This window comes from Lissotriton vulgaris, chromosome 10, assembly GCF_964263255.1.
Source record: "Lissotriton vulgaris chromosome 10, aLisVul1.2, whole genome shotgun sequence".
In the NCBI taxonomy this organism is placed as follows: Eukaryota; Metazoa; Chordata; class Amphibia; order Caudata; family Salamandridae; genus Lissotriton; species Lissotriton vulgaris.
In genome coordinates this window covers 669,563,698-669,569,288 of record NC_141698.1, presented here as the reverse complement: position 1 = coordinate 669,569,288, position 5,591 = coordinate 669,563,698, and the positions used below count along the sequence as shown (strand labels likewise).

Genomic DNA, 5,591 nt, shown 5'->3' with positions numbered 1-5,591 from the left:
TGTGTAATTCTAATTCCCAGGTAGTCAAATTCTTTTACACGCTCCAGTGGTTCTCCATTGAGAGTGATCGTGGATCTGGAAGACTTACTTGGGTTAAAGTATAGGAGCTTGATTTTCAATGTATTTATAATGATTTATCCTGTTAGCTTCCTATAACTTGAAAATAAAATGTAAGTGGAAAGCTAGCTGCTAAAAAGTGTGCTGAGGAAATGAGGATCAGCTGTCTTGATAAGTATTGTATTGTAATATAAATGCATTTGTATAGTGCTTACTTCCCCTGACAAGGCATCAAAGCGCTTTTTCGGCAAATGGTACGCTACTCTGAGACCCATAGAGGATTAGTGTTGAATTAGTATACTGAAACATGCAAGAAATTTTTAAGTGGTGGATATGTTAGTCAGTCATTTGGATTCGGAAGGATAGAAGAGGAAAAAAGGTTTGTATTTATATAGCGCTTGTTACCCCTGATGGGGTGCTGAAGCAGGCTACTCCGGAAATCCATAAAGATTTAGTGGTGAATTAGTATGGTGAAATATGAAAGTAATTTGAGGGGTGGATATTTGTCAGTTATTTGGAGCGAGAAGGATAGCGGAGGGATAGAAGGAAGCACCTGTTACCCCTAATGGGCGTTGAAGCGTTTTTCTAGCGAGTAGCAGGCTACTCGGGAACCCATCAAGGATTAGTGTTGAAAATTAGTATAGTGAAATATGAAGTAATTTGAGCGGTGAATATGTTAGTCAGTTATTTGGATTGAGAAGGGTTAGAAAAGGGAAAAAGGTTCGCATTTATATAGAGCTTGTAATCCTGATGGGATGTTGGAGCACTTTATTGGCGAGTAGCACGCTACTCTGGAACCCATAAAGGATTAGTGGTGAATTAGCATAGTGTAATAAGGAATTTGAGAAGTGACACTCACGTCAGCAAACATTTTATAGGGCTGAAGATCATCTCTCAACTCCTGAGGTCTATTTAAACACATTAACTCTTGAACAAGCACTAGCAAAGCCAATAAGCCTAGCTTTTGAATAAAATTGCCTCTTTCATCACTGATGGTTTAGGCTCCCTAAGTCATCCTTGCACACATTCATTTATTCATCCGCTTGACTCATTGTTGCAGCAAGCAAATGTCTCATTACCACTGGCAGGGGACATGTAGTACGCACCCAAACATTTTTTTTTAATTAAAACGAGTCAAAGGGGACTTTTTTTTTAAAAAGGGGGAAACCGAAAATTCATTTACTGGCACACCAGCCATAGTACGAAAGTGCATTAATTTCCACACAGATGCACACGCAATCAAACGCATTTACCTAAATGGAAAGTTAATGTTGTATGGTTTCATAGATAAAGTGTAAATGGCATCCATATGGGGGACCATTGGTAGAACTGAAGTGCGTGTCTGTCCTGGTGGACAACTTAGCCAGTCAGGTTTTCCTAAGAGTGCAACAATAATTATCACAGTGCAAATCTTGTAACCCAAATCCGCTACAGTATTCTGACCTTAAGTAGTAATCTATCAATCCATCCCATAAAGCCACGGTCTAACGCATGCTCTTCACAATATGTCAGGCCTACTGTCTTGTCACAACTATTCATAATAAACAAATGTAACCTATGAATGGACATGGCGTTACCCAAAAAGCCAAAAAGGCCTCTAGCCTTTACACTGATGTAATGCCATAACAGGCCTACTGATGTGCGGGTTAAGTAGCAACTTTCATGCATATAGCTATAAGACTAAAAATATATACAAAAACTGTTGATGTTGGTATATTTTCTCTCAAAATGGTGCAGCAAGGATCACAGGGAAAATATTCTACTCTCACCAATCACGGTTTGTCAGAGGGCGACCAACACCAAATCACCTCCCCGTATTAGCCCGTGCGCGTTCTAGCAACAACAAAAAATGCATGTCTACAACTTGTAACGGTACGATAATCTGTGGTGGAAGGCCTATTGCCTTTAACAAGTTTTTCACAATAAAAATGCTAGAGCCACTTCCTCTGTCACAACTTTCCATAATAAACCATGTCTACGACAGACATAGCTTTCCGTGCGTTGCCCGGGGCACAGCCCATCTGGTCCCCGGCAGGGGACCGCCAGCCCTGGGAGGGTGTCTGGGCAGAATATATGATTTTTCAACGATTACAAGTTCCACGCATGGCATTACCACGCGAATTTTACATCGCAAGTGGCTTTACCACGCTGGAATTTACAACGAAGGATTGTACCACGGTAGAAACGTCTTACCTGCACGTCTTTCTCCAGCAGCCCCTTACTTCCATCTACCATGGAAACAAGCATCAAAACACGTCTTCTAAAATAAAAAAAGGACTGTTTTTTTTACGTACACTGCACGTCTTTGGGGGAGGGTCATTCCTTTTACTTCATTAATACCACAGAGCGTTTTTTTTATTTATCTAACTCGCTCCTTAATTGTTGTTATTTTTTGGGGGGGAGACCCCCCCAGCCCCCCCAGTCCCCCTAGCCCCCCTCCCAACCCTCCCCCAGCCCCCCCAGCACGACTGGACGGAATACCACGTCTCCCCCCAACCCACGCTGAACGTACTTTCGTGGTCAAGACGGTCGTGGAAGGCACCCACGTTGAAAAAACGTTTGCGTGGTAAGTGTACCGTGGTAAACGTTATGCGTGGGGATGCCTTCATAGTAAATGATGTTTCCCGTCTGGGCATACCCTTGCCCCTAGTAATCTGGAGGAAAATTACCCCCCTTTCTTGTAATCCCTGCACGCGAGGTGACAGAGGGGACCCAGGGCGCAAACGTGCCTGACCTCCTGGAGCCCTTCCTGGGGTCCGGGAGGCGAATGGCACCTCATCTGGACTTCCAGGGAAGTCCGGCCATCTAGTCGCCCCATAGGAAAGCATTGCGGGCAACCAGATGGCCGAGGCGAGAGGGGCGACCAGATGGCCGGGACCGAAATGACGCCAATCTGCCTGCCCCGGGCCTGTGGGGCTCAGGAGCTGCGGGGCTCCGGGGCTCCTGGGCTGCAGGGCTCGGGGACTGCAGGCCTCCACGGCTTGGGGGGCTGCAGGGCTCCGGGGCTGCAGGGCTCCAGGGCTCCAGGGCTCCAGGGCTCCAGGGCTCCAGGGGTCCAGGGCTGCAGGGTTCCGGGGCTCCGGGGCTGCTGGGCACCAGGGCTCGGGGGCTGCAGGGCTCCAGGGCAGCAGGGCTCCGGGGCTCCGGGGTTGCAGGGCCCGGGACCCATGGAGCCCGTCCCGGGTACTTTGCCACTCTGCGGGCCGGAGGAGGGAGCCCCGGATGCCTGGGAGGTGTTGCCCGGGCATCGCCCATCTGGTCCCCAGCAGGAAACCACCAGCCCCGGGAGGGTGTTTGGGCATACCCTTGCACCTACTAATCCGGAGGAAAATTACCCCCCTTTCTTGTAATCCGTGCACTCGAGGTGACAGAGGGGACCCAGGGCGCAAATGTGCCCGACCTCCTGGAGCCCTGGCTGGGATCCGGGAGGCGAATGGCACCTCATCCGGACTTCCAGGGAAGTCCGGCCATCTAGTCGCCCCATAGGAAAGCATTGCAGGCGACCAGATGGCCGAGGCGAGAGGGGCGACCAGATGGCCGGGACCAAAATGACACCAATCTGCCTGCCCCGGGCCTGCAGGGCTCAGGAGCTGCAGGGCTCTGGGGCTGCAGGGCTCTGGGGCTGCAGGGCTCCGGGGGCTGCAGGGCTCCGGGGGCTGCAGAGCCACAGGGCTCCGGGGCTGCAGGGCTCCGGGGCTTCAGGCCTCCCCGGGCCCTGATGGACCCTCTGTCCCGGGCGCCCCGGACCCCCCCGGCCGGCTCGCAGGACGGAGGGGTATTCATGCACCACCGGGCCCTGCCTGACGGGGCTCAAGCCCCGGGCCCGGGTCCAGTCCCGGCCCCAGTCCCGGCTTTCCGAACCCTAGGCCAGGCCGGGGAGAGCCTCCCCCCCGGGCCCCGGCGGACCCTCCGTCCCGGGCTCCCCGGACCCTCGGCCGGCTTGCAGGACGGAGGGGTATTCCCGCACCACCGGGCCCTGCCGGATGGGGCTCAAGCCCCGGGCCCAGTCCCGGCCCTAGTCCTGGCTTTCCAAACCCTAGGCAAGGCCGGGGAGAGCCTCCCCTGGGCCCCCGGTGGACCCTCCCCCCCTCCCGGGGGCCACGGTTTCCTGGCCGGCTTGCAGGATGGAGGGGTATTCCCGCACCACCGGGCCCTGCCGGACGGGGCTCAAGCCCCGGGCCCGGTCCCAGCCCCAGTCCCGGCTTTCCGAACCCTAGGCCTGGCCGGGGAGAGCCTCCCCGGGCCCCGGTGGAGTCCCGTCCCCAGCGCCCAGACCCTCTGATGGCTTGCAGGATGGGGGGCCGGCCGGACGGAGCTCAAGCCCCGGGCCCGGTCCCACCTTCCGAACCGTAGCCAGGCCGGGGAAAGCCTCCCGGTGGACCCCCCTGTCCCCAGCACCCGGACCCTGGGCCGGAACCAAGGAGGGTTAAGCCCAGGCCACGTCCTCTCCCCAACGGCCTGCCCGGAGAGCCTATTTTTATCGAATATTAAGCCCCCACGTAGTGGGGGCTTGCAGAACTTTGGGGAAGGACAAAAGTCAGAGTTAGCCCGGCCGCCAGCGAGCAGGGCCATCTGGTCGCCCAGCCCGCAGGGCCATCTGGTCGCCCAGCCAGCAGGGCCATCTGGTCGCCCAGCCAGATGACCAGATGTCCCGGGAGGGCCCAGCGCGCCCGGCTGGCCTGGGAGGGTGCCGCACCCAGTCATTCGCCCCATACAGTCCAGCGAGGGTGGCCGGGCGCTCTGAAGCAGCCGTTTGGGATGCCCCTTCCCCGGGGCTGCCGCTGCTCGCCTCTCTGCTCAACCTGCCCCGGAGCAGCGGGAAGGGGAAGGGGAAGGGGAAGGGGAAGGGGAAGGGGAAGGGGAAGTGGAAGGGGAAGGGGAAGGGGAGGGAGGCCCGGCCGGCCCCAGCCATCTGATCACCCTGCCGACCTGCAAGGGGACGGTGGCCCCCATCCCCGCACCCCGGTGGGGCAGGGACAGGAGGGGGAGGCCCCCGTGCCGGAGGGCACGTGGTGGAGGCAGCCTCTCACGGGCCCGCGTTACCCCCTCCGCATCCCTCCCGCCGGCCCAGCGGCAGAGGGACCCACCCTGGGTGTGGTGGAGGGAGGCGTCCGCGGGCAACCATGCACGGAGAGAGACAAAAGCTTGGCTCAGAGGATGACTTTCAATAGATCGCAGAGAGGTAGCTGCTCTGCTACTTACGAAACCCTGACCCAGAATCAGGTCGTCTACGAATGATTTAGCACCGGGTGCCCCACGAACATGCGGTGCACTAAGGGCGATGGAGGCGGCCCCCTTCCGTTCGCGCTCCGGTCCCCAAGCGAGCGGCTCTACGCACCGGCCCCCGAGAGAGGCCGGCTATCCCAGGCCAACCGAGGCTCCACGGCACTGCAGTATCGTTACGGTTTAGGGGGGATTCTGACTTAGAGGTGTTCAGTCATAATCCCACAGATGGTAGCTTCGCCCCATTAGCTCCTCAGCCAAGCACATACACCAAATGTCTGAACCTGCGGTTCCTCTCGTACTGAGCAGGA

General features: G+C 56.2%; 1 pseudogene; it reads right to left on the bottom strand.

Moving 5' to 3' along the window:
- Positions 1–5,194: 5,194 nt before the first annotated feature.
- The window catches only part of LOC147688667 (28S ribosomal RNA), a 4,361-nt pseudogene continuing 3,964 nt past the window's right edge, over positions 5,195–5,591 (bottom strand).